Raw genomic sequence first — 9628 nt, 5'->3', positions numbered from 1 at the left:
AATCTTTACCCACTCGTAGACGATAAATAAAAGTATGCTTTCAAGGCTTTGAAATATCTAATGGCATGGAGGAAGAAGAGGGGTATTATCTCTGGACCCAAATTATGTTGAATAGTGTCATGAGCAATCTGACCTATTTTGCAGCTCTAGGAGACCAGCGGATGCAGCGATAAGCAACCAGAGCAGCCAGCAACAGCAAAATATTCTAACTAAACCATGGCTATATATGAACCAAGGACCTGACTGCTCTCTCTTGATTTCTTTTGCACTTTCTCAACTAAAGCCTCACCTCAGATTCAGTTTTGTTCTTTCTCCCTGAGCTTCTGCCCCAAGATGTCCAACTGAAGATGCCAGATATGCCTCCTGCCATCAACCCCATTAATTTATCTCCACGGCAAACATGGAGTATTGCCCGGGGTCAGACAATGTCATGGGCTTTACAAGGCCTCTTTTGCCTTCTTTCATGTTTTAAGGGACCCAATCTTCAAACTATCTTTTTCCCTCTGAATTTCAGTTTGAGATAACATGAGAGTCCCAAAATACTCTTGCCTTTCTTCTTTTCTTTTCCATCCCATTAATGGTCAGGCTACTGTCACTGTCTTTCATATCCTGGGAGAAAAAAAAAAAGTAAGTCACACTTTTCCATGTAACTGCTTGTCTCTCATATGCAAAAAGACCTTTGTTCAGTGCATTAACATATATAAAGCTGAACAGGAAAGCAAGCAACAGAATATTAATCAGAACATATCTTTTCACAGTACTATCATATGTCTTAATTGAATATCCAAAGATTTATAGATACCTGGAAAAAGCAGAAAACCTTAAAAAAAACCAACAACAACAACAAAAAAAAACCTGAGGTATATCTGATGTGTTTAGGTAGTTATGTCTGAAAATTAAGCGTCAGTCTTCTCCAGTCTTCTCCAAGTCACATAACTAAAGCTGCTTTGTATTTCAGTCCTCCAAAGAACTAAATAATTTACTGGCTACTGTCCTGCAAAGTCATTTCCTCTCTTTGTTTTCCATACTTGAATTTTCGTATCTTTTCCAACCTTTTGTGCATAGAATGAGTCAAGTTTGGCAATTTTGCCCAGAATGGCCCTTTTTTTTCCATAGATACAGTCTTTATTATCCTCCCTGACTCCATCTAACACAGCTTTCTGTCAGTGCTCTCATAAATTATTCTTTTATGCAATTTTAAAACTGGTGACTAAAAAGAATTAAATGAGACAATTTGTGCTAAATTAGCAGGTACTGCTGAAGAATAGCAGTATCTATTTCAAATGCTGAATGTAGCTAACACACACATGAAAAACACAGGAAAAAACACTTGTTTATCAATTTTAGTTATCCTGCAGAGAAGTGAAATTCAGCATGTTTTATATAATTGGTGCTGACAATTATGCCAGCACTTTTCTAAGAGTTCTTATTTCTATCCAAATACAATGTGCCATAGGAAGTTCTGCACAGATGGTGCGTCTCTGCATAGTCTGTCAGCAGAGAGTGCTACGGCTAATTTTTAAGCTAATTTTCCTGCGGGACCCTTCTGTTCCTACCCTTGTTATCATTTGTTTATCAAAGTGATAAAGGGAGAGGAAATAATCCAGTAGCAGGTCCTAGACATTATGGTTGGAAAGAACTATTTTCAGATTAGCTCTGCAAGAAAAATGACAGGAAATACTGTGATATGTTGATTGCATCTCCAATAGCTCTAGTAAGAGCTAAAGGAGGAGCAATTCAAAATATAGAGAGCACAGTCAATGTGCAAGCAAAGGCTTCTATTTTCAGGAAGACACATATTTAAAGTAGACCAAAAGAGACAGGAACAGAGAAAGAAACAATCTGTTCATGTCAAAACAGAGGGACTTTGTGACTGCCCAAATGAAAAGTCAAGGCAAGAGGAGAAAGCCTAGGATACAAATCATTATCTATCACTTCATTGTTTATATTATTCAAAAAGCAAAGAAAGACGGTTTTTAATTTCTAGGGGACTGGGACAGGAAACCAGTACTTTCCCATTTCCAGGGTAATTTAGTCAAGTTACTTTCTAGCGGCCCTCTGCAGAGAAGGGAAAGTCCTTGTTCAATAGAGTTGCTATTTTTCCTCCCAAAGCTTCTGGCTCAACGCATCAGTGTTCTCTGGTCAGAAGACATTACGACCTCTTCTGTCCCATAGGGCATCTCTGTAGCTTCCAGTTACAGTTACATTACAAACGGCTTGATGATGGCTGAGGAGGACATCCCAGATCTACTGAACCCCATGGGGATTTTGTCACTTGCTCCAACAGGGCCTAGAAATTACCCTGAAAGCTTTCAGTCCCAGATGGCTTTTTAACAGTCCAGCTGCAGTCCGTGGCCTGTTCCTAAGAGGCAGACATTTGTCATCTCCGACTACCATCAGAGCTGCTGCCTTAACAGACAGAACACTGAGCACTTCCTAGAGGGGTCTTTCTACTCAGAACAGAGCTGGCACACGCTAGAAGAGTGTTAGCAACTCTTCTCATGCTGTCTGCTTAATGTAGAAAGACTTGATTACCATGAATCCGGCAAGTTTCAAAAGTACTGAAATGCTGACTAAATTTAACTGCTGCGTTTTTTCCAAAATTTACCTTCATCGGTGAATCAACAGAAAACTCTTCCAATAGTTAATCCTATGACGGAGAGTCACTGGCCTTTTGTTATGTCTCTGGGATGAAGTTTACCACTACTACACAGTAAAAGCCTCGTATCACAGAATCACAGAATGGCTGAGGCTGATCTTGAGATCACCTAGTCCAACCCCCCTGCTCAAGCAGGATCAGCCAGAGCAGGTTGCCCAGGACCATGGCCAGTTGGGTTTTGAGTATCATCTGCAGGAAAAAAAGCACTCTGAACACCTCAGTGTAAAACCCACAGTGTATCTAGATACCTACTTTTGAGTTAGATATCTAGTCCCCTTTTCTAGCCTGTGGGAGAAATAAGCCCATTCTGGGTAGGATTCGTCTCCTCTGAAGAACATCCTCTGTAGAACTCAAAGGTTTTGACAGTGTGAGATTAGTTTATCCGGGTAAGACCCTGATCTTTTGGGGGTCAGGCCTTTTTTGAAACATTTTGCAAGAATGATAAACACATCCTTATAGATAAAGCTGTTCCTTCATACATGAATTATATGGATAAATGGGACTTTGGACTAGTATTATTGCCCTGAAAGATGCTGTTTCAGTTTTGGGAGCTCTGACATCCTGCTACTGTAATTAGATTCCCAGAATTGCTGTCTACTGATAGTGCCAAGAAAATGCCTGGTGCCAACTAGGCCAAATTCAGACCCAATATAAGCATGTGTAATGCCTTTGAAGAGGAACTCTATCTGAATTTGTCCCAGATGCACCAAAGAAGGTAAAATGATCCCAAACCAAAATACAGTGAAATGGACTTCTGACCCTTCCTCATCTTCTTCTCTGATTGTCGTTCTTACCCAAAATAAGTATTTTAACACATGTGCCAATGATGCTGATTGGTAACATTAGGGACGCTCTGTGCCACATGGCTGGATGCAGTTTGGGCCACTGCGGGTTTGACTATCTGGAAAGGAAAAAAAATCCTTTAGAAAGGGAACAAACCACTGCATTACTGACACCTAATACCAGGTACTACCCAAATTAATCATTCCCCAAGTTTTCCATTGACTGGAACTTGATGGTTGGCAATCATGCTAAACAAATTATACTTGCCAGTCCCTGATGTGGTCACACAAGTCAGTTCTCAAAACGCAGGTAAAGTGATGTCATACAGAAGAGCAGCAGTGAGCAGCAGTGGTGCCAGGTCCTCCCTCCCCAGTCAGGCCCCATCCCGCAGCGCTCAGCAAGGTGAGCCAGGACAGGATGGGCTCAGCCACAGCCTGGCCATCACCAGGCACCACCACAGCCCTGAGCGGTGGAGCCACTGAGGTGGGAGGCTGGGCACGGCATGGGTGCAACGCAGCCCAGGCACGGGCTGAGATGCAGCTGTGGGGACAGCGAGCAAGGGCGCACAGTGGAGGGTCCCTGGGGGGGGACTGTATTGCTAGTTTTATTATTTCTTTTTTTTAATCTTAAATCCTGAAGTTACGTTACATAGTCTATCTTGATATAGAAAATGTACTGCAGATTAGATGAACTTTTTTTGCTGTCTTTGAGTGTAAGTAGGAAAGTCATCATTAATTTTTTAGTACGTATTCCTTCTTTAAACCTTTATTTAATACCAGTGATGGGATCAAACCTCATTTCTTAATGTTTGTAAAATACAAATAAGAAAAATAGGATTTTTATTATCATCTGTGTCCCAGTATTGACAGTCATTGGTTTGTTCCAGATGTCTGTCATGGGAATTAAAATTACCTGGGTCCTGAGCTTCATCTCAGCAACCCTGAAACACTACTGATTTCAGCAGAGCTGCATGGGCACAGATTATTCTTATCGTTAGTGCTGAACTGCTGTCATGGTTTAACCCCAGCCAGCAACTAAGTACCACACAGCCACTCGCTCAATCCACTCCCTCCTGCCAGTGGGATGGGGAGGTCAGTCAGGAAAAAAAAGAAAAAACTTGTGGGTTGAGATAAGAACAGTTTAATAACTAAAATTAATAATAATGATACTAATAATAATAGTAGTAGTAGTAGTAATGAAAAGGAATATAACAAAAAAAGAGAGAAATAAAACCCAAGAAAAGACAAGTGATGCAACAATTGCTCACCACCCACTGACTGATGCCCAGCCAGTCCCTGACCAGCGATCAGCCCCTGGCCAGCCTTCCCCTCCAGTTTATATACTGGGCATGATGTCATATAGTATGGAATACTCCTCTGGCCAGTTTGGGTCAGCTGCCCTCGCTGTGTCCCCTCCCAACTTCTTGTGCCCTTCCAGCCTTCTTGCTGGCTGGGCACAAGAAGCTGAAAAGTCCTTGATATAGTATAAACACTACTCAGCAACAACTAAAAACATCAGTGTTATCAACATTATTCTCATCCTAAATCCAAAACATAACACTATACTAGCTACTAGGACAAAAATCAACTCTATCCCAGCTGAAACCAGGACAGTATCCATCCCTTATTCTATACCATTTATGCCATGCCTATGTCCCACGCTTTCCAATACTATAATGCCCTTGATATGGCATATAGACACCATAGAAGTGATGACATAGTAATTAACATCATACAATTTAATTCATGCTATTCTCACCCCAAATCAAATCCCTTTGAGGTAGCCATCGGACCTCCCCATCCTCCCACATCACCCACCAAGTGCACCTTGAGCAAAAGCAGTCCCCATGAATGGGTATGCCTTTGCCTGAGGCAGGAATAACCCAGACTGTTTTCCATAGCATATTTTTTATGTGCACTACAAGGACTTTATCTCCTCCTACAGTATGCAAAAGTTTTGATTCAGCAGGTCCAGCCTGATTGGCAGATCCTCTGCTGTTAACTAACCAAGTGGGTTTTGCTAAATATGTATTCCAATGTTTGGAGGTCCAATCACTGATTGCTCTCAATGTAGTCTTTAACAGTCCATTGTATCATTCAATTTTCCTGGAGGCTGGTGCATGATAGGGAATGTGATATACCCATTCAATGCCATGCTTTTTGGCCCAGGTATCTATGAAGTTGTTTTGGAAATGAGTCCCATTGTCTGACTCAATTCTTGTCACTCCAAAGAGTTACTCCTGATAAAACAAGTCAATAGTAATAGCTGTTAGGTTGAGATGGTGCGAATGACAGCAAAATAATAATTGCTTGCACATAAAGCCTTCTTCTCCAAATCTGTCTTAACTGGGAAAATAAAATACAACATAACACAAAACAAAATACAATAAAATAACAGTAGAGACAAGGTACACCGCTTTAGAAAGCAGAGGAAGGTCTTGAGCTCAGAAGGACTGAAGACAAGAGGAACAATGATTGCCTAAAATGCCTGAAGAAAAATGTTAACAGTAAATTTTAGTTGAATTATGATACATTTTGAAACTGCAGAAAATTTTGAAACTTGCTGTAACTACTGGAAGATTTTTAGCCAGATATTGTGAGCTGAAAATCAATTTGAAATCTTGAGTGCAATGAGTCTTATCAGTCACAGATTTACTTTGGGAATTACTGATGTTGTGAATTTAGAAGATATTCACATCATTTCAGCTCTATGTTGGAAATTATGTCTACTTTTGAACAGTGATAAGTGATACGGGATATTTAACCTGATTTTCCAAGCATGGTATGTAGATATTCAGATTTAGGGAATTTGAAAATAATTTCTTTACAACATTTCTATTTTCCCATTCAAAATAATTTAGTTTTAAAATTTTGTGTCACTAAAATGGCAGTCAATAGAAGTCAAATGGAGATTTTAATCCTACTTTGAGAGACTATCTCTCACTTCTGGGTAAGGGTGCTGTTCTACTTTGATTCCATTTTCAGCTAAAGTGAAATTCCTGAAGTATATTCTGCCACTTAAAAAATTACACTTATACTAGTTGACTCCATAATCTACAATTTTGCAATGATTTCAGGCTAGGTAAATTCTCCTTTAAATGTTCAGAATTCTCTTACGTAAAATATTCATGTAGCAATTACTACTGAAAATCCATGCAGTACTCAAAGGTACTCCAGCACTATAGTTTGATTGAAATTATCATCCTGATTTTAATAACTCTCAGCTCCCTGACTGACTTTGTCATCTCTTCATAGCACAGTCTGTCAGACAAGAAACATCTAGGCCAAGTTCACTACATGGTGATGAAGAAACTACAGCAAAGCTCAGGATGCATATATTACACCTTTGGAAGGACACCTGCACAGGCTGGCATCTAAATATAGCAGCCAGGGTGATTAGGACTATGGAGAGAGCTGGAGTGTATCAAGCCACCCTGACATCATCTTCTCTTCATAGGCAAAAGATTGCCAAAGTCATCAGGCCACCAGTCAAGTCAAAACAGAGTACTTTCCAAGGAACCTGGTGATTTTGAGATGGGTTAAGAAATTTCCCTGGTTTCAACTTTATGAGTGCTTTTCTAGATACAGTCTGTACTCCCTGGAGTTCCTTTTCTCCCCTTATTCATTTTTCTTACAGATTTTGAACTGAAAGTAGTTGATACTTTATGTAGACACTTTATGTATAATCAAAATTAAAACATTGCACAAAGCATTATGAAAGCTCATGGACTTCAAAACAAAGAAAAACTTTTCACAGGATCCCAAAGCAGCCAGGCACCATGGGGCGAGCAAAATGCAACAGAAGCGGGCACTTGTTTCCTTTAAGTTCCTCATTATAGATCTGTACATACAGCTCACCAGAAGTATATTTTAGTACAGAGATTACAGGTCCTGTGGCCATGCTTTGCCTCTTTTGGCTCTGCCATTCAAACCCCACTCCTTCCAGTTTGGCCCAGTGCCATATCTGTGTCCTTGTTTCCTACGTCTCCTCCTTCATGTCCCAGCATTAGTTTAAATTCAGTGTGTTGAAGTGCAGCATCATGAGCCAAAGCCTGATCTCATGAAAGTGGGTGGTCGCTTTGCAACTGCCCTTTAAGGAACCATTTGGTCCTGACTTCATTTCCTATTGTTTCTCCAGTATGAAAAAATAAGATTTTTTTATTGTTGTCTCTCTGAGAGTATAACAAGCAATCATTTTGTGCCACAGACATTGTATTTATAGTCATAAACACAAACTCAGACTTCAGCTACGTCCAAGTAACACCACAATTTTCAATAGTGTTGTCTTGCTGTGCAAAATTTCACCTATCTTTCCAAATTTCTCCGTCCACTGACTTTTCTGTCATAGTCAACAATTCTTCCTTTTACTTTGGCTTCTAGTTTTGATCCCATTTTAAAGACAACAAATCCAAATATGTTGGATAAAAAGTTTTCATGGAAAATGCTTTTTTTATAGCATATTTTTCCATTTAGTGTGAAATGCTTCTTTTCACGGTTGAAAGGTTATAAAGATATCTGATTCAAATTTTAAAGACAACCCCCTCCATTTAGAATAAGATAAAACAAAGAAGAAAACTGTTTCAGACACTTTGGAACAACAACAACAACAAAAAAACCACATTTTCTTTAGCTATTCAAAATCAAATTTTCATATTTAGATATTGTCTGTGCTTTAAGCTTCTCTGCCTTTCTTCCTTCATATCCAGATAAAGCTCTGTCACTTCTTTGTCTTCTTGTGTAAAATTATTCCTCCCTCCCCTCTCTACCATGTAAAATCCAGTAAAAACAGAAGCCCCTCCTACAAGCCAGGTGTTTCCCTGACTCCTTCTCTTCCTGCCTCACAACATCACATTTGGTTCCTCTCATTTCCCCTGTTCACTTATTTCTTAGCAGTTTGGGGGCAGTTTGAGTGATCCTCTGCTAGTGGCATTATAGAAAATGAAATGCAACACTTTCTAGCAAAGTGATAGCAGCAAAGAAGCATTTACAGTTTATGTGAAATTTTCACTGCAGGCACCTAAACATACACCACAATGGTGAAGTATGCGATGAAATTATATATACACACACACTGCTGATAAACCAGATGAAGACACACTGAACATATCCCACTGGAGTGAGGTACACTACACAGGAGTCCTCAGAGTCTGATGAATTTTACTGCCAAGCCAACCAAAACCTGCACTTCAGCTTTGTGCTTTTGCTTTTTTCTCTTCTTGCTACTCTCGCCCTGTTCTGCAGTACATATACATGGAAACTTTAGTGATAACTGCAGTCTGCCACGGCCACAATGTGTATTTTAGCAAAGACAGATTAAGGGCTTCCTATTTAGGACCTTTCCCAAAGCCCATGGAAGTTAAGTTGGTTTTGTTTACTTCAGATCAAACCTTCCTGGCATGTGAGAGACACCCAGCACCTAGAATAGCCTTCTCACCTCAGCTTAAGCTGGGTCAAGAGTCCTTCTTTGTAGCTGCAAAATTGGTGTGGGACTGGAATCAGGCTTGAGTCTGAGACTTCTTTCTTTCACACATCAGTAAACGTACCATACACTTCTTCCAGACAGAAAGTATCCAAATGCTGCCTTCACATGCCATTTCCATTGCACAATATCTTGGAAAAAGAGTAGAGTGAAGTAGAATGAAGTTTATTAATACTCTATGCAATATATATGTCAGAATGACTTGCTTTAGTAGCTAGTCACAGCAACAGGATACTAATTCCACTTTGTCTTCTGAATAGTTCTGTATTTTCTTCTTTATTAGGGAAATGTAGTTTATTGCCTTCAGTGGAGTTCAGATTAGGGCTAAAATTATTCCAGTGCAGTAGAACTTACACCCCATACATATTTAAGTATAGATTTATTACTTTTATAATAATAAAATTCTTCACTGTGAGGGTTGTGAGGCACTGGAACAGGTTGCCCAGAGAGATTGTGGATGCCCCATCCCTGGCAGTGTTCAAGGCCAGGTTGGATGGGCTTTGAGCAACCTGGTCTAGTGGAAGGTGTCCCTGCCCATGGGAGGGGGGTTGGAAACAGATGGTCTTTAAGGTCCCTTCCAATCCAAACCATTCTATGATTCACAAACACATATACACATATTTTTTTATGTAGATATATATATATAACCCTAATATCTAATCTTCTTTGAGCATCAGTTATGTTTCTTTGGTTTTGTAAATTAAGAAA

The sequence above is a fragment of the Haliaeetus albicilla genome, chromosome 6 (genome assembly GCF_947461875.1).
Source record: "Haliaeetus albicilla chromosome 6, bHalAlb1.1, whole genome shotgun sequence".
NCBI classification, from domain to species: domain Eukaryota; kingdom Metazoa; phylum Chordata; class Aves; order Accipitriformes; family Accipitridae; genus Haliaeetus; species Haliaeetus albicilla.
Note: the sequence above shows the minus strand (reverse complement) of the source record.